Below are 24532 nucleotides of genomic sequence, written 5' to 3'. Positions count from 1 at the left end.
TCTGCTGGTATAGGCTCCTCATCAATAAAATCATTTTGTGCCCTCCAGGATTGGCCTGACTCGTCTTCACCACAATACAAGCTTGAGAAATGTGAATGCCACTGCTGCTCAGTTATGTGGTTGGAAAGGGGCTCAACTCCTCTCCTGTCAAGTGTATTAATCATGTTCCAGAACAGGGTAGAGTTCTTTGATCTTGCAGCAATCTTAAATTGTTGCCAGTATTCTTCCTCCCAATCCTTCTTGGCACTTTTAATGCATCTATTGTAATCCCTTCTAGCCAACCGAACAGCTATAGCATCCTTTCTCCTGATTGCATTTGCTATTGCCCTTCTCCTTTCCCTACATCCTGCTGTGTACCATGGAGTGCCAGGTTTTGGTGGATTCTTCTTTTTTTGTCCACTGGTGTCTCTTATAATATAAAATGGACCAATTTTCTCTATTAGACTCTTGTACGAGTCCATCGGGTTAGAACTTTGTTCGGTACACTGGGCGCGATTATGGGATAGAAGTTCCCTCGTTTCTGCTTCTACTAGTTCCTTAATGCAGATCAAACTATCCTCTTGACACATTACCCTGTTCCACTTTAATCTGCGATTGTAGTTAGATGGGACTACTTCTTTTGTGATCATTAAAGGGTCATTTGATGTTTTCCCTCTCACTCCCCCATCTTAGTTCCATGCAAAGCGGATTATGATCGCTATCCTGCGACTGTCCTATTTCCATGTCAACTAATCTATTCCAGGAGCCAGTGTCGAGCAGGATATAATCAATCCGGGATGGACAACTGATTCTATTGTAAGTCATCGCACCTTTTGGGTCTGAAGTTGTTCTACCATTTAGGGCACGTAGGTTGTGTTCTAATGTTAGGGCATTTATTTTGATAAGCGTGGCTCAAATCCACCTGAGTGACTTACCACTCTCACCTATAGTTACCTAATAATAAGTCAGCCGGACAGTGGAGAAGAATAAACAAGCAATTTTATTAGGCCACAAACTCCCATATGAGAGGGCCCTGTCTGACCTCACTCTCTAAGAGTGTGGTGAGAGGACTGACTCATATCATCACAGTAACACATTATAATACAAAAAGGCAGAGTAAAACACGCCCATACTGGAAAAGTACTGGACCCCGGAGAGGATAAACAATGGCCTCATACAAGAGGCATCTGCACCTGGAATTGCAACATTCTCTCTTCTGGCTCCAAGGACACGGAGCCAGGCCTTAGCATCTCCAGCACATGAGAACAGAGTGATAAGGGGTTTCGCTAGTAGTTTCAGTCACAGTGAGCTGAGAGACAAAACTGCTGACATGTGGAATATTCCTATTCCTACGGGAGGGGGATGAGCAAGTGCAACTCGCACGCAAAGAGAAATGCATCAAAAATGGTGGCACACAGGCCAAGCTAAGAAAACTGAAATAATGTCACACGCATAAATGAATAACTAATAGAAGAATATAAACGTAAATGCATAAATGAATATTACAGTAGTTAGACACATTCTGCTAACTCATAAGCATAATGTATGCAGTGGGCGGGGCATGGAGAAATGAAACCTATCAGACCCTCCTTTTAGCAGACTGTGGCTAACTTTATTAACTAAAAGGAGAGCCTTTACATCAAATTCTAAGGGCCAAGGCACTATACTGATCAAAAATATCATCGTCAATAAGCATTAGCCAGTGAATTTCATGATGTTCAATAGCATTGGAAACAGGATGTCGTCTTGTTGGCCTTCTGGAAACTCGTATATTGCTGGCACACATGGAGCAACAAGGGGGAAGGCAATAAACACAGAGGCAGCAAGTCAGTAATACACCTACATTTCCTACAACCCAGTCGGGGAGTCAGGAAATCAGGCTGTTGAAAGAATTTCACCCTACCAATCAAAATGTACCAGCCCACGCAGCTATTCACAGGTGTCAAGGGAAGTGCCAGTAACCTGTCCTTCTTATTTGCAGCGGAAAGGAGTAACCCACAGACCCAGCAATCTGTCACATTATACACATCATGGTCATGGTCACAGAAGTAGTGCAGCATACTATAGGGCAGGAAATGCAGAGGCAACAAGTAAAACAACAACCCCTGCAATACCTACTAAGACAATAATTATTCTCTGGGTGTGAGGCACCCTCCTTTTTGACTAATCTAAATACATCACACTTTAAGTCATGAGCAGGAATTAATGTAAATAAGATCAAACTGTCATTATCAAGGAAAACACCCTATTGAATCCAATACTGAGGGCTCACTTGCATTATCAGCTAGGACCTATATCTAACATCCTTGGAGTAAATATTTTATCAGGCTGAGAAATGTGTATTACTAAACCACTCAAAGTATACTAACCCTCACAGCTACTTCCATAGGGCAAGAATACAAGCAACAATTTTCCACCCCTGTGTGTGTGTATGAAGGCAATGACCCACACACCCAATAATTGTTTTGCTGTTCTATGAATAACATGTGTCAGGTGCAACATTTGAATACTACATCATCCTAATGAACTTCCCAGTGCTCCTCTTCGTGAGGATCTAGAGTACCAATGATATTCTCAGGTGACGTTGAAATAATACTCATGAAGGTATGTGTCAAGCAACAAGAAACTAATTCTCTAAAGAGAAATATGAAAGCAACAGTTAGGATACAAACAAACTCAATATTAAATTTGTAGACCATGAGAACCAAAATGGTCAGGGACATCTGGACAAGGAGCCGCAGGGGCTGCTTCTCTTCGGGGATAGGACGGCCAAAGGGATACATTTCACCTAATGAACAGACCAGGGGATATCCTAAAAGTTCCAGACACTAGGGGCTCTACTAAAAGTTCCAGACACTCCAAAACCGGCCAGAGGGGTGCTTCACCCTTCAAAAGGGCTCTTCTCCCTATGTCCGTTAAAGCCTCATAGGCAGGCTTTCAGTCTCGCAAACCCTAATCCCTCGACGGAGTCGCACAACTGCAGCGACTCAGGAGCAATGAACCTGGGCCCACACACAACTCTAGCGTCCCGTTCAGCAGTGTCTCAATAATGCACCAGGGCTCTTTCAGCAGTCCATCCCTATCACTAGGCTAACCTGTTCAATATAGTCCACTCCTAATCCCTACCTCAGCCCTTCTTCCAGTGCTCAGTTCTTTCGCCTCTCTTTCCTGAGCCGCAAGTTATAGCGAGTGCTCCCTCGCACTTCGGGGTCTGAGAACAGAATTGGGGGATCACTTTGAAAAGAGGTGGCTTCCGTCGTTTGAGCACTGTGACCAAAAGAAGCCTCGCTACTTGTACTCAGGGCTGGCTTCCGCGCGTTCTCGTTGTGTTCCTCCTCGGTCAGTAAAGCATCAGAGAAGGGGAGATGTCGAGGAACGCGCTCCGTCTCGTGATCTGCGACGCCACCTCGGACCCACGCATCATAGGGTAAAGGAAGGGGAACTGTCTTCATATGGGAGGCATGCGTCCACTCCTTCCGACCCTCCACTCGAAGTGCAGTGCGGATGGTGAGGAGCACCAACCTTGGCTCGGACCATCTAGGCTCCAAACAGGACTTCCGCTGGTATTTCTTCACCACAACCCAGTCCCCTGGGTTGATGTTGTGGCCGGGACCCTAAGGCAGCGGCTTCAGTGTGTCTGCTACCTGCTGATGAATAGAACAAAGATCTTTAGACAAGGCATATGAATAAAATTCAAATTCAAAGAAACCAAATGAGGTCTATTCTGTGCTTTCATATTGCTTTACCCATGTCAATTTGAAGGTGAACACATCGTACCTATCAATAAATTTGTGCACTGACAATAGGTAATACATTACATATCTGACTTTTCGCTGTATTACCTGTAGATGGACGTATGCATTTATTGAATTCTAAGAGAAGAGAAAAAATAAAACAAAACAGACATGTTGTATTCCCCCATTTGCACTTGAGAAACAGCAAAAAGGGAAGTTCAAACCGCTCTTCCTATAGCGAGCACACAGCGTCTACTTTATGAACCTTCACTGTGGTGCAAAACTTCAAACACTTCTAATATTCTTTGTCTTTACTCAAAACAACTATATTTTTGCTCATGACCATGCTCACATATAATAGAGGCAGCAGGAAACTAACTTCTACAAATCTTTCATTTCAAAAAATATTTCTGCTGAGGATCACACAAGCATCTTTCTCACTATTTAGACCATGTAACATTTTATTTAGGGGAAAACCTGTTCACCAGCTCTAATAAGGAATATCAGCTCAACTATACCGGCTAACTGATAAGAGACTTGTACACCTTTACTTAGTGCTGCACAATAATGGTGTTGTTACCTAGGAATGTGACACAAAGGTACCGACCTATTGTTCCCTTCAAAGGTCAAATAAGGAAACACTAGTCAGGAGGCAACTCAAGACCTGGCTGTTCGAGCAGTAGCGGACCCCTTCCCCCCAAGCGCCTTGGGACCCTCGCTAGCGCGCTATACAAGTGTTATGATTGATTGATTGATTGGGCTGTTCCCTTCCTTTCATCCCTATCCAATTAAAATAATTCTCTAATAAAAACTCTCCGTTTACCCAACACTTGTAGAACAAAACTACCCACGTCTAATTCCCCTTTTAGATCAAACCAGGACAGGAGGGAGCAATACACATGTTACCTAGTTTTAATGTATATGAGAGCTAGCGGGGAGCTAGCTTCCTACCCCATTTTGACAGAAGGAAATCTGAAACATATTTCACTTCAGTCAATACCATCAACCACTGGGTGTAGCCCTGAGCATAAGCAATATCCTAGGGGATACATAGCACTTTTGAGAGGGCTAGAACATCTTTTAGCACATGTAGAAATGTCATTGCAATAAAATGATATGTGTGCCTATTAATATCTAATACAACGTATCTGAGGAAGAGTAGTAAGGAAAAGGGAATGGAACTGGGACACAGCTGAAGTCCCCCATAACTAGGCACTATGCGACATTCATTAGGGAAATGGCGCAAAAGGAAAATCTATAAATGAACAAAAATTACTTAGGTAATGGTCAAGTTTGTGACACAACACCATGAGTACACCGTAGAACTCTCGTATTTTCCCTCCATACCCCTTTTAACCAAATAGACATACACTGCTGAAGTGTTGTCTGTGAAATTTAGGGACCAGAACAAATTCCCCATAGAGGAGCTTGTTCTAGTATCAATAATAGAATTATCAAAATAATACAATACAGAGACATACAGAAAATAAAAACAAGCATACCAAGGCAGCAGGTATACTTGCTGTGTGAAGCACAGAAAGCATAGAAAATTCACTGTAACGCATGCAAATGAGCTGCGACACACAACACGATGCCATGCATTTCCTGCACAGTGAGCCTGTGGCCCAAAACCCAGCGTGCTGGCCTACTTAATTTATCAAGCTTAAGATCGATCAGCATACCATCCACGCAGAACAGAGCAAGCAATGCACAATAAGCCAAAGAAACCATAAAACACACAATAGCACAAAGGCCACAAAAGGGAAAACACAATATTAGTTACTGAAAGGACTATATTTTTTTCTCATGCATATCATACATCATGCGGTGTCAGTGCACACGTAATCTGTCCAGCACAAAGCTGCATCAATACTCACCGTAACACGCAGATAAAAATATTTCCCATTACCCTGAAACGAAACAAATCAAAACACACACACAAAAGAAACAACAACACAGAAAATATTGGACAAAAACAACCACTTAGTAAAAATACCTTCCACAAATACTTACCGTAAAACCTATGCTTGGAGCTCATTCATACCAATTCACCGTTCACTTTCCATTCTGAAAACCCTGTCTGCTGTCTTAGACAAGAACCATTTCTAACCTCTTTAACCGTCAGCCAAGAATATAAAACATTTAGCAGCATTGAAAATCACATGACAATCTGGTAATGGCATTTAATGCAGCATCAAAAAGGGAAAAGATATACATTTACGTTCACATCATTCACCTATAGTCTGTCAGAGCGCCACTAGCACTCTGAGTTCCCCGGAGCACACTAGCCCCAGGAGCACACCGGCTCCTCCAATCACCAGAGACACACCGGTCTCAGAGACACACCGGTCTCATGGAGCATCCCAGCTCCCTCAATCAACAGTCGGACCACTCACCTTCTGCTCGCAGAACCGACATCCACCGTTCTCCACCGCCGGCTGCTGGGACCAACACGGTCAGCTCCAAGGTTCCGCCTTCTGGACTCCGGTGCAGGATCATGAACCAGGACCTCTCCCGATCAGCAGGGTGGGGCAGCGCTGCGAGAACCAAGCTCGGCATCAAAGTGGGTACCCAGACCCACCGTGCCGACCAGAGGGTCCCCGGCCTTCTGCTACCCACTTACGGGTGAGAAAGATCCTTATCACGGAGTCCCTGTTCGTGCGCCATCTGATAAGCGTGGCTCAAATCCACCTGAGTGACTTACCACTCTCACATATAGTTACCTAATAATAAGTCAGCCGGACAGTGGAGAAGAATAAACAAGCAATTTTATTAGGCCACAAACTCCCATATGAGAGGGCCCTGTCTGACCTCACTCTCTAAGAGTGTGGTGAGAGGACTGACTCATATCATCACAGTAACACATTATAATACAAAAAGGCAGAGTAAAACACGCCCATACTGGAAAAGTACTGGACCCCGGAGAGGATAAACAATGGCCTCATACAAGAGGCATCTGCACCTGGAATTGCAACATTCTCTCTTCTGGCTCCAAGGACACGAAGCCAGGCCTTAGCATCTCCAGCACATGAGAACAGAGTGATAAGGGGTTTCGTTAGTAGTTTCAGTCACAGTGAGCTGAGAGACAAAACTGCTGACATGTGGAATATTCCTATTCCTACGGGAGGGGGATGAGCAAGTGCAACTCGCACGCAAAGAGAAATGCATCATAAATGGTGGCACACAGGCCAAGCTAAGAAAACTGAAATAATGTCACACGCATAAATGAATAACTAATAGAAGAATATAAACGTAAATGCATAAATGAATATATCAGTAGTTAGACACATTCTGCTAACTCATAAGCATAATGTATGCAGTGGGCGGGGCATGGAGAAATGAAACCTATCAATTTGAATCGCTCTTGGCGTCCATTTTCTAACTGGCGCTAAAGTAAGAGACGGGATACAATGTCTAGAATCCTCTTCGCTCAATCCCGGGAGGTCTTCTTCACTTAGGGGTTCATATGTACAGTTAAAATCTCCCCCTACAATAACACTGGACAGTGGGGGGATAACAGCCAGTGCCACCTCGAATAAGGCTATGGTAGGTGAAGTCTGTCCTTCCGGGGAACCTCTGGCATACACATTAAACAGCTCCATCAAGCTTCCAATAATTGGGCCCTTGACGGAAATATATAGTATGTCCTGCGGTGGTAAAGAGTGAGTAGTAATTGCCCAGTTCAGAGCCACACTAACCCATATGTGCAGTCCCCCCGATGGGCGACCTCTCCCCGCACTGATTGCAGGAATAAAGTGGGTAGAGTATCCACATTTATACAGGGGAGAAGTACTCCATGTTTCCTGGAACATACAGATGTCGAACCTATCTATGAATTCGTTCTGGGTTTGCCATATTTTTCTGGAGCCCCGCTATGTTCCAGGAGAGCAGTTTGATAATTTTCCTATTTGTATCCCTCTCTCTGATAACTGCTTCTGGAGCTATTCTTCCTACTGCTGTAGTTAGGGGATGTTTGGCTTTGGGCACTTCATTAGAACTTTCTTCCCTACGAGGGGCAGCCTCATCGTTAATCTTCAAGGTCTCCATTTCTATCAAACTTACAGAACAGTTAGTCTGATGCTCGGGCTTACGTGTATTATGTGTTTGTATTACACTATACAAATAGTCATCCTTTGATGGTCAATCTATATTGTTAAGACCCGATGCATCCTCGGGCCTCGGTTTAGACCATAGAGGTGCATGTCTGATTTGTATATTGGAGTTCCTAGGGGGGCATGTCCTATACTCTAAGGCCATTAAGGCCTCTGCAATTGCTGTGTTGCCAAATTGGATCTCAATACAGTCTGTTGACAAACTAGGCAGGGTAAGTCTTTTAACAGTAATCATATCCTCCCTAATGACTGATCTGCACCCTCTCACGTGGCGAAGCCAGTGGATGGCTTTATTGCGTATGGATTCACTGCTCTCATAATCGCTAGTAGCTCCCAGCTTAGTGACCCCGGTCATGTAGACAGTACCACGGGGGGATCCCAATAGTGTATTTGTCTGGGTGTTACTCCCATTAGTTGTTTCTGCTCTGTCACTAGAATATTTGTCATACCCCTGCAGGTCCCTATGTTGTGGTGTTGGGCCCCTCTGTTTTACTGCTGTGGCATATGAGGTCGGGATGTTATGCCTAACAGGCGCTTTAGCTGAAGGGTTTTGGGCTGGGATATTAAGTCGTGGCTCTCCTACAGTTTTAGAGACACATAGTGGGGCTGATCGTGTGGAGGATTTAGATAATACCACTCCTACAGTTTGGTTTAGTGGGGCTGGTTGTAAAATAGGGGTTTTATCCAGATTAGGAGCTAACGCTGAATGGGGAATATTCGCTATGTGTAAATCCTCCCGCTTTATAAGATCCATCATGATTTTCTTAATAAAAGCTTTCCATTTTCATCATGATTAGATGATTATAATTCAAACATCTGGTACATTCGCCTGAGCTATTAGCAACCTCCACAATCTCCCTCGGCCTTCGTGATAAAACCTCACTTATTTCCCCTGATTCCCCTTCCAGTACTGCAAAGCGATTGGTACAAGTGATACCCATTTCACATGCTGTCACCTGTGGGGCCAGAGATTCGGCCTAGACACTCATGTTTACCCCTTTTGGTGCCTCTACAATGTTTACCTCAATGTGGTTAGCAGAATTAGAATGAATTTCATCTACTGTGCCCCTGGGTTTCGATCTCTTAGAGAAAATAGCTGGAATCACTTTACTCTTTCTCTGAAGTAAGCTTTCAACCACGGGATCAGGATTGTCTACATTACTTAGAATAGGGGCAGTCAATAAGATGTCCTTACAGTCTTCGACAATGGATTCAATACTTGACATAACACAGTTATTGGCGGCACATAGCAACTTTTTAGACTTCTTCCTTTTTTTGGTAGTAATAACAAGGGCTCCCCCCCTCCATTGCCTTCCTCTTGCCCATTGCTTTCTACAGATGACCCTGGCAAGAGGGATGATATCCAACAACTCAAGAATGGCGCAGCACTATCTAGTGTATCCGGAAGCAATCAACTTGTCAAGTGGGCACAGTACCTTGTCAGTATAGGTGGGTCAAGATCTCACACGTTAGGGGGGGCCCAGCCCTGCCTCGGTCCGCCGCAGACGGCCCCACCCTTGTCCCGGGCTTCTCCCGGCGTGCTCCCGCACGCGTCCCATGGGACGAGGTTCCAAGGGAGCCTTTATGCGCATCCTGGCGCTTCCATGTGACGTCCGCTGCTGCTGGGAGGTGTGGTCACGGGAGAAGGAGGGGCCGGCGGAGCCAAGCCCAGCCGGAGGAACGAGCGGAGTAAAGCCCGACCCTCAGGTGCTGCCATGGGGATTCAGGGCTCGGCAGAGCCAAGCCCGGCCAAGAAGATGTGGCGGAGCAATGCCCGGCCCTCAGGAACGAGTACAACAGGTGAGGTTCCCCCAGACTCTGCACCAAGGGAGCCTTTATGCGCCTCCTGGCGCTTCCATGTGACGTCTGCTGCTGGTGGGAGGTGTGGTCACGGGAGTAGGAGGGGCCCGGCGGAGCCAAGCCCGGCCGGAGGAACGAGCGGAACAAAGCCCGGCCCTCAGGTGCTGCCACGGGGACTCGGGGCTCGGCAGAGCCAAGCCCGGCCAAGAAGATGTGGCGGAGCAATGCCCGGCCCTCAGGAACGAGTACAACAACAGGTGAGGTTCTTTTTTTGGATTTCGGGTGCAATGGAAAGTACGCACGCCAATGATGATGTTACTGAAGAGCTTGTAGCAACCTCTAATTCCTGAAGAAACTCATGGAACATGACGCCGGGCGGCCATCTTCGGGAATTGGGATTTGTGATATTGTCTCCCATGGTGTACACAACGTTCTGCTCACATATACAAGCTACTGCCAAGTTTCTCTATATTTATTCATTTACACCGTCTATTTCCCAGAGCGATGGTGACGGGGCTGGCCGAATGTACATTATGTCAGGTTTATTTTTTTCCATATTTTTTTTATTTTAATGCACAAGGGAGTACAGAAAGTTAAAAGAATCTTACAACACAGATAATTTGTTACAATATAGTATAATTACACTTATATTTACAGCCCCAAAAAATACAGAACAGGAACAGTTTGGCAGTCTTAATCCCTAAAACTGATTTAATCATGCAGTTAATTACCAATGATACCACCCAGATATCCTAATCTAACATATTTTCCTTATTCTTTAAACCAATTCAACATAGTGTAGTGTAGTTCCTATATTCCCAATAGGCTCTGAGCATTGGAATAACATAAACAGCAGTTTAGACGTAGGACTGAGGTAATCTACTGACTATGTTAGACTTAATTAGGTTTGTCAGCTAGCTCAGAGGTCACTAGAAACTTTCTCGAGTGAACAGGAATGAGTTAATTTTCCTGATTAGACAAGAAGGGATTAGTTTCTGACAACCGCATAAACATGACAACTTTGCTCCCTCAGAATAAAGAGTATATCTCTAGAGTTGTGTGAAAACAATAGACGGCTATTTCACTCAGTCAATCGTGCATGCTTAATTTCACCAGGAGTGCAGAGAAATAGAGAGATGGGCGTTTTCAATAAAAGTTGTTATTTATTGAGCAGTCTTCTTTCTCATGCAAGAGAAATGAGTTGCCACAATTGCAATACTTATCATGAAGTAAACTGCGTACAGTGAAAGGAGTATTATGAAATAATACTGTAAAAGCATTGATATGGTTTCTTAGCCATATGATATTTTAAAACGGATAAAATATGTACATACATAAACACATTGACTAACGTACTCAACTGGTGCTTCTAATATACGCCTACCCCGGTGTACCTGACCTAAGCCTTATATGTGCGAAGGAGTAAGTAAGTTGCAGTTTAAGTTAAGTTGGTTTTTGCCAAGAATCTGAATCAAGAATTCTCTTAATGTTTTAATCAGCTCCGTACCTTGGTTCTAGAATGAAGGAGGTCTTGTATCTCTCTCTCAGGACTCGATCTCCCAGCAACCCGCAAGGGTCACTGGAAACACCGGAGCTGGAATTTCTCGGCAGGAGAAAAGACAGCGTCTCTCTAAGTGCGTCAAATGGGAGGGTCGGCTTCCTTCGGCTCTCGCATCAGCTGGGCGTCGGGCAAGTAGATAGCCGCTCTGCTCCAAACCACTGTGTGTTTGCTTAAGGCAACGTTGGTATATTTATACCTGGAAGATGCCGGGTTTGACGTAAGGTTGGACATAAGACGTCACTAAGAACTAACAGTTCTTTCTGGACTCCAGGAGTTCTTGTGCAAATCAAAACAAAAGCAGGGGGAATTCCCGGGCTGCTGGAGGCTTGGTTTGTTTAAAGAACGCGTTGTACTTTCTAGGAGTCTATGGGAGTAGCCTTGCCGTATTTGGACTGCATTGGCTATGACTAAATATGGACATGATTCTTATGCCTTTATAAGGATATGTTTTGTTATAATTACATAAGGGCATGAATCGGGAATATTTAATTAGGGTCCTAGATAGATTCACAACAATAGGGGCCCAAATACAGGCTGGTCTTCAGATGGTACATTGAGTGTATACGAGTCAAACATTGATGATAGGTTGGGGGGTCAGATTCATCCACACAGGCACAATGCAGATTTATACTACTGCCTTAGCAACAAATACAAAGCATTGAAATTGACCAATAATTTCCTGGTCGTCAATCCCTAATAAGACTAATTGGGGGTCTTAAAAATACTGTCTGATCGAGGATTTCTTTCAGAAAATTACTAATTTCTTTCTTAAATGGGTCAAGTTTGACAGAGCTAAAAAACATATGAAGCAATCTGCATAAAAACATTTACAATGAGGGCAGGTAACATCCACACAGAGCCCCCATTCAGCTATTTTTGCAAGGGTTTAATAGAAGTTAAAAGCGTCTTATAATGTTGTGCCTGTAATCCGGCAGACAACAGTATCAACTGCCCTATTTCGAAATATTCTAAAAACAGGGCTTCATTAATGCCCAAGCAATGCCCCCAATTCTCTTCCTGTCTCCCCATATAATCGTGCATAACATTAATTGACAGCTGATAAATGTTGCTAATGCTGCAGCCTGCTGCACCCGCCAGCAAATGCAGAACTGAACACCTCTCCCCACACGCGCTACCTTTGGTGCATTTCATCAAAAAATCTCTAAATTGAAGAAATTTGAAAAAATCTCTTTTATCGAGAGAAAATTCATCTTGCATTTCCCCAAAAGATTTCCGTTGATCACCTAACTCCACCATGATCTCATCTATCACAATACTTATCCCGAAAAATATCTGGGAGGATCTGAGCATCTTATAATGGCTTACTGTAGCTATAGCGTCCAAGGCCTATTTTACACTTCAACAAGAGCGTAACCCTAATTGTTTTAAATGTAACTTTTTAAAGGTATCTTGGGTCCACTATCCTCAACAAGGGAGCTTCTGCAGCATTACCCCAAACCAGATTGTAAATTGGCATGAGGGTCTCACCCATCACTATCTCTCTCCCAGCCTGTTCCACTATTATTAAGGTTTGTGTGAATTGTAAGGCGGCTGCCCAGCAGAAATACTTAAAATTAGGCACAACTTGCCCACCCTTTTACCCTGACAGCACAAAACGTTTAAAACTCCTTCCTGTCTTTGCAAATGACCCTATAAAGCTACTAGCTATATCTTCCATACGTTAAAACCATTATGTCAGGTTTAGTGCAAAACAGTGGTGACCAGATCCTAGGGTTGAGAGCCATATGCAATAAGTGCTGATGTATGTGCCTGCATCTGTGGTTCATGTCTACTGGTGATGGGCATACCCTATAAAGTACTTTATCCATGGAATGCATTCGAGCAGCAGCCCTCACTCCTCCAGTGTTGAAGGTTTTCAACCTTCTTCCTGAACATACTATATGAATAATAGTGGAGTGTCTCCAAGAATCATAACTTTGATGGAGTTTTTGGGTGAGAGGTGGCTCATCTGGGAAATGGGGTGCAATTGGAGAGCAATCTGTTAATGTCATTTTTTAATTGCTCTACTGGTCGCACACCTGTTCAATCACAGGTGTGTCACCCTAGGCACAAGTATAGAATGCTGGATCCCAGCCTTGATAAACAATGTTGTTCATACTGTAGTTTGATTCATTGGTAATATTTAATTCTTGTTTTCACCAATTCATTCACTTTAAATTCCATTCAATTCATGTTAGGCGTAAACATAAGTTATTCCAATGCATTTCGGTGCTAATGTGCACCTTCCCTGATGAAGGTGCACATTAGCACCGAAATGCATTGGAATAACTTATGTTTACGCCTAACATGAATTGAATGGAATTTAATGTGAATGAATTGGTGAAAACAAGAATTAAACATTACCAATGAATCAAACTACAGTATGAATGACATTGTTTATCAAGGCTGGGATCCAGCATTCTATACTTGTGCCTAGGGTGACACACCTGTGATTGAACAGGTGTGCGACCAGTAGAGTATCTCGTACACCTTGGAGGGAGGTGATACCCCAGAGCACAGTTTAAGCAGTACAAAACCATCCAGGAGCGGTGCACAACCCATTTACTTGAAGTGATTTTTTAATTGCTGCCTGTGTAGATTGCGTTGCCTACTATGTGCTGAAGTTTTTTTTGTTTTTTTTGTTTTTTTTTAGCTGTTGTTTTATTTTCACATACATTTACTTGTCTGCTGAAGTTTCAAAGCCATTCGGAATCTTGGAGATGTAAGTCTTAAGGTTGAATGCTTAAGTATTATATACAGTTGTGACATGTTGATGCCATTATCAGTATTTATTGTGTTTTTGTGTTACCCCTGGTCCTGTTTGGATGTGGTAGGTGGGAAAAGTCAATATCCTTGTGTCTGTAGTGAGACCAGGGGTGAGGGTAATATTGGTGTCATGTTGAGGATCCTTCCCGGTCCTGCTGTGTACGCAGAAGTGTGAGTTATCCTGGTCCAGAAAGGACCGTTCTTTTAACTGTGTTTTGAGTATCCTTGTTCTTAAGTGATACCATGTTTGGCTATCCTTCCTAAGGGGTTAAGTATGTAGAGGTAGTGTGTTAAGTTGAATGTTTTGAGGGGTATGTGAGTGACATACCGGTGTTATGTGTCAATCCTTCCTAAGGGGTTAAGGATGTAGGAGCAGTGTATTAAGCTCAATGTCTTAGGGGGTACACAATTATACCCCAATGCAGTAGAGGGTAGGTGAAAGCCTGGTCCTGTTTAAGTGTATTGCGATGTCGAGGGGAACCGATAGTTAGTTTTCCCTGATGGATGAGCAGACATGTTTGAGGCTGTTTGTTTGACCTTTTTCTATGTAATTCTTTCGAGAGGGATTTATAGATTTTATGGGTTGTATTACCTATGGATCTTACCATCCTAAGTCCCATTGCATTTTCTGTTCTCCCTATAAGGAGGAGATGCGTTGTAATCTTTTGTTTAGTAAGGTGCATCCTCCATTGATGTTCATTGATGTTCTGTTCCAATGTGTGAGGTCATTAGAATGTTGAGAGTGTTTGTGTTTGGATGCGGTCAGTTGGAGTGGATGGGCTGAGCAGCTAGGATGCTGCTCCTGGAGTGGCGTTATCTGTAACCTGAAACTAAGTTAAATAAACCTACATCTATAACCTACTAGGATCTATCATATTTGTAACAGATTACATGTGCTATCCTTCAAAGTAGGAATATTAGCACCAGTGTGTTGCCAATGAACTGAAAGTGTCAGGCTGAAAGTGTGTAGGTGAGTGCCACTGCATGCATAAGTGCGCAGTTTCCTGCCTACCCACCACCCCTGACTTCTGATTGAGATTGCCTTGATTCCTAGAGCCTCTTGCCATGCAGCTTCCATATTTCCTATGATTTAACTCTATGGAAAGACTATTCTCATCTCGATAGCTGACCACAATGACCACTGTTATGTTGCAAACATCCTGATCTAGTCACTGACATATCTGCTTAGCAGTTTTATATCTATTGACAATGGTGAATACTTATTCTAATAGGTTGTTTTTGTTAGAATCAAAACCAACTAATTTGTTTGCTTACAGACACTGCAATCCCTTTTTACTGGTATTATTTTGGCACTGGGGGTGGCCTAGCAACATGGCCATCAGGACGTAAACTCTTGAGCTCCCGACCGGCCCACCGCAAAATCTTACAATAATCCTGAAGTTTGGACCTGATTACCAGCCCAGACCACTGCGCTGTGTCCAGTAACCCATGGTGTACCCGCGACACGACAGCAGGCTGAAAATACGGCTGAATGGAGGTGTTGTGAGCAGGACCTTGCTGGACCCGGTCCGAGACGGTGAGCTGTGATGCAGTGGCATGAGAGGGAGCGCGGCTGGGGCCAGAGGTTGGCTGGAGCCGATTACAGCATGAGAATTCTGGGACGTACGATCCCCTGGTTGTCCTTGCGAGCCTCTCCCCCCCTCTATTGGCGTGGAATGTGCTGGGAGCCCTGAGGAAGAGTGCCGGCAGAGGGGGTTGCTCTACGGACAAGGCCCAGCTGAGGCAAATAGGGATTTGTGCTCCGTGAGCAGCGGAGGCTTGAGAGGCACTGGCGAACATACAGCTGACCCCGATGGTGGGAGCCCTATAGCCGTGTGAGGGAATGGGACTGAGGAGGTGCGGCAGACTCCCCAAGCGAACTGTGTGACCGGGGCAGGATCAGGCAGGGAGAGAGGAGTTGAGGCGGCCTCCCAGTGGTCATCTTGCAAGAGAAACACTGGAGGGCTGAGGGGCTGCACGAGGCCTCGTTGGGCTGTGGGAGCTATCTGGAAATAGGAGCGGATGCTTGAAGCAGGGCCCAGCGCTGCCAGTGAAACCTTGACCTTGCCCCCCATCCTTTGGTGTGTTGGCGGAGGGGCGAGGTGGATTGCAGGAGTGCTTACGCGACCTGGGGTCATGGCGGGCCGCCTCTACTTGTCTCTGGGGTCTGTGCATGGAGGACCCCACCCATGACGGTGGGACATGTCTTAACATCCTGGCTCAGTCCCGATAGAAAAGAGGGAGCATCAGGGTTAGCCCTCGGCAAGACGGCTGAGCTCGGCATACTATTGCAGTAGTGCAGTGAATTGGGTGTGCTGTCTCACCAGTACGGCTGTGGTGGCTGGGACACAAGCCTTGCCTACATCCTGGGAAGGCTCCACCGTGGGTGTTCGCAGTACGGAGGGGCTCCCTTCCATGCAGACAGGACGGAGGAACTGTGGGGGCCTAGTGCAGATTGAGGAGGAGAGCCTGTCGGACTCCCTTGGGCACGGGTGCAGCCCTGGATAATCCAAAAGGTTCCTGCCCATGCTGAACTGTGACTCAAACACTGGCTGAGTGCTGAGGTGCGATTTGTATGTGATGGCTGACATTTATATCAGAACATGGACATCAGCCAAGGTGGGCCCACTATCAAAAGAGGTATATTACGCTTAAACTAAACCCAGGCTGGGGCTAATACTCGTGGCCGAGACTTGTGAACTACTGGACCTGCTGGATCGGAGGCGGTCTACATAGAGAGGGCGTGGCCTGGGTGCCGACAATAGAAGCGGACCTGATTGACACAACTGCAGTGCAGGGAGGGTGGGGATCCACGGCTTGACACGGGGTGGCCTCAATTGCACGTCAACATGAGCAAGGATAAAGCCGCCCGAGCAGGTGCATCCAACACCACCACGCAATATACAACACTGCGTCATCCCCGCAGCGCATAACTCGCCAAACCGCCGGCATGGACGAGGAGGATGGTGGAGGGGATGTGGAGCCGACACAGGCAGAGCTATTGCCCACCATACAGGGATCCCGAAAGGCGCTGAGATCCGGATTGATACAGTCTCCATCAATGTCAATCTCCTAGAGGCGCAAATCCGCAGAGTAGCAGACATGGTCACATTGGTTGAAGAGGATGTATCTGGCCTCATGGGAGAAGTGGCCGCCCTGAAGAAGCAGGTGTTGCAAATATCCTCCACAACAAAAGCTCTGGAGCGCCAACCGGAAGATGTGAAGGGCCAAGCCTGGCAAAGTAACATCCGCATTTTGGTCTTCCCTGAAAGGGCAGAGGGGAGGACCGTAGAGTCGTTTCTGGAGCAATGGATCAGGGTCCAGCTGTGCCTGGAAGGCTTATTGGACATGTTCGTCATTGAAAGGGCGCATAGGGCACTGGTGCCTCCTCCGCCCGCTGGGGCTCCTGCAGGCGTTCATCACGAAAATCTTGAACTATAGCGAAAGGGACTGCATCCTCCAGGCCATCAGAGAATGACAAGACCACTTTTTTGAAAACAGTAAGATATCCATTTAACCTGATTATACCAAGCATGTGCAAGAGCAACGGAAATCGTTTTTAGGTTTAAAGAGGAAACTGAGGGACCCACACCTGCAATACACGCTACTGTACTCCACGAAGCTCAAGGTGCTGGTGTAGGGAAAGGCTACCTCTTCGAGACCCCTAAGGAAGTGTGTGAATGGTTGGAGATAAGGGGGGATGCACTCCCTCCACAGAGCCTCGGACTCGGAACAAGAAATGGAGCACCAGATCCCTGCAAGGAACAAAAACCAGAGGGGGAGAAGAGGGGTCACTTGCCGGAGACATAGGCCGGACAAAGGGATCCGGGTTGGGAGCGATGGAACACTGCATATGAGTGTGGACTCTCTTTCGGCCACGGAGGTCAAGGGGGACACTGTCAGTCAGGACAATGGTGAATCAACACAATGGGCGACCGCATCAGTGGATGTGGTCCCGGAAATGCTGCTCGATAAGGAGGTGGATGTCGGCTGGGGTTGGGGGGCAGTGGTGTGTAGGGACTGCTGGGCAGGGCTGACTTAGGGGACACACCATCAACAGGCGAAATATTCTAAGACAGAAGCGAGCTATGGTATTGTAACAGCGTGCGCTTGTTATATGTACTGGGGGGGCCCCAATAATGTTGTTTTCTACTATTCGGCGACAGCTGAATTTATGACACGGGACACTTATGCTTGATGAGGACGAAATTTGAGGTGCGTGGCAGGTGGGTTCAAATTTCTCCATATAGGGTGGCTTGAGAGTGTTTGCTCCAGTTAGGCTATACAGGGGGATGTGTGAGGCCTGGCATGACATTAGGGGAGACATTTCTGACCAGACTGTTGTTTGCAAAATGTCCGTGGGTTGGGGGATGGATTTAGGGGTTACTAGTTCATTTGTGTTGGTTTGTTCAGAAGGTGTGCACTGTAGTGGCGAATGCACGGGTGGGCAGGGTTCGACTTTGGTGGATGAAGTGAGTACACTCTGCAATGGGGCCTGGGTATAAATTCTTGACCTGGAATGTGCGGGGACTGGGTACCTGTATCAAGAGACAGAGGGTGTTAACATTTCTTGAACGACATATATCAATTGCTTGCCTTCAGGAAACGTACCTGGATGATAGCGGTGCAGCTGGAGTAGCCAAGAAGTGGCGAGGTCAGATGCATCATTCTTCCTTTTCTACCCATGCCAAGGGTACAATGGGTGGCCTTGGGCATACCATTTACTCCGACATGTAGTGAATCCGGTGTGAATAGCAGATATGTACCGCTGCGAGGCTCGCTAGATGGTAGGGAAATTGTCATATTGAATACACATGCTCCTAATATAGATGATCCTTCATTTTTCCAGGTCACCCAGGAATTATTGTCCAACAAAATAGATGCTCCATTCATATGGATGGGCACCTTTAACTACGTTCTGGATTCAGCCCTTGATAGATATCCCCCTAAGTCTGGAACAAAACCTAGAATGTCTAAACACAATGGAAGGGTTATTATTATTGCGATAAGTCGTGGCGCCTCCAGAGTTCAACGTGATTCTTGAAAGAACAATATTTGGAACGGTGCCACAGAAAAGAGGAAAACCCACAACCTCCAAAAAAGACTGTAGTCCACAAGCAATAAATACAAAGAATCTGTGCACACGTTCTTTGGTTGATAGTATAAATACTGTACGTAATAGAAAATCACAAGACAAAAGCACAATGAGAAATGTTGATTGAAGTAATCTTCCAGTTAAGGTTTATTCATGGTGCCCAGCCATCACGTGTTTCGTCAGGGAGTTACCCTAGGCTTCATCAGGGCTCCATTTGTATTGAGTTTGATTTTGGTACCATGTAGCGGGTGAGTGATTTCATTGCCTTTGATAATAGAATTGCAGTTCCCACAGTTGTGGCACGGCAACGTTCCTCTGAATTCTTTCGTGGGGACATTAATCCTGCAATTTAATAATTCCTTGATGTTTTTAGTTCTTTCATAGGCGAATCTTGGGTTCAATGAGAATATGCCATTGAAGTCTTCCTCCGATGCTAGTAATGGCCAATGTTATAGAATTACCCTTTTGATGTTTTGACTTCTGGTGGAGTATTTGGATACGAATACAGCCCTCTGTTCGTCCTTTGCGTGGGATGCTCGTAACAGTTGATCTCAGTTTATTTCCTGTGCTCTGTCAACTGCCTGATGCAACGTGGTTTCAGGATACCCTCGATCTTTGAATTTTTTGATGGTGGTGATTTTCTGTTGTTCGTAAGTGGGAACTGCAATTCTATTATCAAAGGCAATGAAATCACTCACCCGCTACATGGGACCAAAATCAAACTCAATACAAATGGAACGTGTGACAGCACCAATTTGGTGTACATGTTAAAATGCCCGTGTGGCCTTATATACGTGGGAAAAACTGCCAGAAAAATAAAAACACAAATAGTGGAACACAAGAGTAATATTCGTTTAAGATTAACAAAATCCACAGTGGCCACCCACTTTAACGAACATAATCACAACCCTAGTCAACTACGATATTGCATCTTAGAAATGGTACCTATATTACCTGGAAGAGACAATGCCCAGTACCTACTTAGAAGAGAACTTTACTGGATACACCGGTTGTCTTCGGTACAGCCCAAAGGACTCAACGAACGTTTGGAATTCAGCTGCCACCTATAGATGAACTTCGTAGTAGGAAGTCACTGAAACACACTGTAATCTGTTCTCATTCCACTGTGTTTACAATCAAGCTTATTGCTTTTATTGTTCCTATTATACCTTTTTCATTACTATTCTTAACATTCTTTTCTTTTCTCCCTGTATTTTACGCACATATTTCGTCTCTACAAGCAATTCCACACTTTATTCGCTGAATGATAAAGTTTTTGCCTAAAAAAATGCGGTTGCTGTTTACTTCACCTTAGTAACGTACCACCTGACCTCTTTTCCGCCTATCGGAAACCCACAGGCATATTAACGGTCACGTGACCGCGCACCGATCCTATTGGAATCCTCCACACATGTCTGAGCATTTTACATCACGGCGCAGGCCGCTTAACACATTGGTATTACACATTTGTGTGGAGAGGACTACACGCCACACTTTTAAGAGCTCGCGGTAAGCATTAGGGCCGTTTCACACGTTAAAATATTTGACCTCCATGATTTGGTCGTTTAAACTGTATTAATTTTTTCATGTTTTTACATTCTTTACAGATGGTAGCTACGATCTTCATACGGTACTGAGCGTAACATTACGCATCAGTAACAGGTCAGATTTAAAGACTTGACTTGGTTTACCCTGCATGTACAAGCGTATGAGTTTCACGCTCTTGTTAATCACAGCGCACGTCGTTCTCACATAAACATAGGTGTATTTAGTCTCGATAACGATGTCCTCACCTTTTTTCACCGCTCTGACCAACTCTTCATTTTCTTAGCTGTCCTTAAGTTTAACATTTTCCTTTTCCGTTTTCCTTTGCTGAGTGAAACTTGTTAACTAAAATCCAGCCTGAAATCCGCCCTTTGCATGATAAAATTGACAAATAGTATCTAATGCATGACGTTAGTATATAATTATCAGCATCAGTACTATAATACATTAAATGTGTGCCTTACTTGGTTGCTTTCAGAAATCAGTCCCCTGATGAAGGGCGAACGCCCGAAATGCATTGGGCTGAAAAGAAACATATGTTTGAATACATTATGAACTAATAATGTGGAATATGAAAATCATTGAAAAAGAATAAAAAGACTACATATGAATCAACCTCAAGAAAAATTTTATTAAGCAAATTCTTCAGAGTACATTGAAGGGACGAGGGAAACAGCGCTATCTTCGCAGGCTTTAAAGGCAGTCACTCGCTGTTCAAGTATGGGGCTCGTGTGTGGGGTGAGGAGACAATTGCTTGGGGAACTTGATAGAGAGGAGAAGACATTGGTTGCTATACAGGTGGGGAGCCCAAATGACCCGGATGCGGGCAATTGGGAATGCGAACAGCACACACGTATAGCTGACATCTGGGACAGGCTGGATAAGCACACTCTGATGCGTTACCGCCAGCAGTTGCATGCCGAGGGTGACAAGTCAGGTCGCTTGCTGGCTTGGATATTATGAAGGGAGCAGGCTCCCACTTTGACTACTACTTTGAAAGCCGAGGGAGGGAGATTTGTCCACACCAGGGCTGGCATTTTGGAGGTGTTCCAGCAACATTTACAACGGGGCTATACTGCAGACCCTGGTGTAACAGCGGAAAGGTATTACAATTGTTGATGGTTTGTCACTTCTGCAGCTCTCACCTGATGGCGTAGAGGAGCTCCACGCCCAAATCACAGTTGAAGAAGTGCAGGAGGCGCTTCTAGCCATGCTGGGATCCAAAGCCACTGGGGCAGATGGGTTTACCATGGCTTTTTTGCAGGCCTACTCAAAACAGCTTGTGCAACCCCTTCTGAAGGTATATGAGATCTTTGAGGTAGGGGTTCTACTCCCCTCAATGGGCGAATGGGAAATCGTTATGCTCCTTAATCCAGGGGGGAACAATCAGGATCCCTCGGCATACCAACCCCGCACGATGATAAACTTGTATGTTAAAATATTATGCAAAGTTCTGGCTGCTAGACTGGCCCTTCATATGACTCATTTGTTACTTGAAGATCAATGTAGGTTCATACCAACCCGTAATACAGGCATTAATATCAGGAGGTTATCTCACATTCTGGACAAAGTACGACAATAAGACGAGGACCTAGCCCTAGTTTCTATAGAATGGGAAAAGGCCTTTGACTCTGTGGATTGGGGGTGTTTGCTGGAGGTGCTTAGGGTGGCTGGATTTGGCCCACGTTTTAGATGATGGGTGCAGATCCTATACCGGGCACCCAGCACTAGAGTCTAGGTGGGACACAACAGGTCAGGCGAATGGAGGTTGGAGAGGGGAACGCAACAGGGCTGCCCGCTTTCCCAACTACTGTTCACTGTGGCAATAGAGCCCCTGGTGATCTGGGTGCGCAGGGACCTGGGCTGTTGGGGTATCAGATTTGGTGGGACATCCCAGGTCATATCACTGTATGCAGATGACGCAAGTCTCCTCACCTCAGGAAGTGGTTCCGAGACTTCTACAGGTGCTGGAGGAGTTTGGCGAATGCTCTGGGCTGCGCCTAAATAGGTTAAAGTCTTTGGTGTTTCCCCTGGCTCATTTGGCTGGCCACTGCATGGAGTCTCTCTCCCAGTTGGGCTTGAGACTGGAGACTGGGCACTTTAGGTATTTGGGCATACAGGTGGTGGGTGAGGATTCACAAATATTACAGCTCGATATTTATAAAATGATGGATGCATTAAAGGGTTCAGTTGGCTTTTGGAAAACTCCTCCACTCTCCTTAATGGGCAGGTTAGCGATAGCTAAAATGGTGATATTTTGCTTTGTTGCCTCTCTATGCTACAGAATGCGGTGTGCCCCATACCTAGATGAATATATCTGGCTCTGGACTCCATATTGATTGACCTTTACTGGGCAGGATGGCGCAGCAGAGTGGCGATTGCCACACTAAATCGTACCTATGGGGGGGGGGGGGGGTCTTGAGGCTTCCAGAATGAAGCTCTACTGTTATGCCGCTCAACTGCAGCATGCCACTAGGTGGTTTGCCGAGGTGGACAACTGGAAGATACAGCTCCTTCAAGATAGAGTACCAACCACTGACCTTGTGGCTTTATTCATGGGGGTGCGTGTGCCTCCGATTCAGCACTGTATGTGGCTAGGCAGACAGCGTGCATGTGGATGACATTTGTGGAGCTAATCCTGAGACATGCCCCGTTCCATCTGGAATTGTCACTGTGGGATTTGGCGCAGGTCCGGAGAGTGATGGCTAACATGTTAGTTCTGACATGGCAGGAGAGGGGGGGGTGAATCGCTCAATGATCTGTCCATGGGAGAGAGCTTTATCACATTCGAACAGGCCTGTAGCAATTTTGGACTGGGGCAAGGACAATACCTACAGTACGCTGCCTTAGCTAACATATTTAAAGAAATATGGCTGATGTATCCTTTGATTCCTCAGCTTTCACAGACACTAGGTATAATACTTACGTGTGGGTCAGGCAGGTATATCATATCATTGTTGTATAGGGCAATGAGGGCAGACTCTAGTCCCGTAGCATTCGGGGCTTGAAATGCGGACCAGGAGAAGCCACTGGAAGATAAGGACTGGAAGGTGGTAGGTGTGCTCACACACATGATCTTTTGTAATGCTCACTTCCAATTAATACACTATAACTACGCACATTGTACATACATGACCCCGGAAAGAATGCATTGCATGGCTCCTAACAGGCCCAATTCATGTTCTAGGTGCCACAAAGAAGGGGCCAATTTCTTGCATTTGGCATGGAAATGTCCTGCGGTTAGTAACTTCTGGTCGGAGGTAGTGGAGCTGATAAGGGGCCATGTGAACATTAGAGTCCAATTAACACCTTCACACTGCCTCCTAGGATTGATACGTAAAAGCACAAAATAAAGCAAGATGGTGTATATGCTACAGCAACTATTGTTAGTGCTGGCAAGGCGCAGAGTTGCAATTAAATCGGGGTGCGGGCGCCAGAGATCTCGCCATGGATTTGGGATGTGCGTGACTGGACACTAGATGTGGAGGTGCATATGAAGAGGTGTCAGTTGAGAAACTAGAGAATGACTTAAGGCTTTGGAGGGAGCTCTGTCATGACTTTGACTTATTGGCCGACGGCCTCCAGATAGGCTCACAAAGCGCCACTGCAGGGGGGAATTCTGCGAATCCTGATGGGGGAGGGGGAGTAAATGTTTTAAATGTTTAACGCCTAGTTACAGAGTTTGGATTGGGTGGTACTGCGGATGTGACGTTGTCTTGAACCACTACCACTGTACTATGTGTATATGTAATTCCTTTGCTGGCTACTGAGTGCACACTTATGGTTGTGTTCGTGTAAAACTTTAAATAAAGTTTATATAAAAAGTTTTTAAAAAAAAGAGAATTCAAAAAACTATGCAGAGCATAAGTCTCCTCTCCCAGACTTTCTTGGCAGAGCATTGGGGAACCAATTGTACACGAATCTTTGGAGTCTTTTCCAC

This window comes from Lissotriton helveticus, chromosome 5_1 (genome assembly GCF_964261635.1).
Source record: "Lissotriton helveticus chromosome 5_1, aLisHel1.1, whole genome shotgun sequence".
Taxonomy (NCBI): domain Eukaryota; kingdom Metazoa; phylum Chordata; class Amphibia; order Caudata; family Salamandridae; genus Lissotriton; species Lissotriton helveticus.
The sequence above is the reverse complement of the archived record's forward strand: the minus strand, read 5'-3'. Positions refer to the sequence as shown.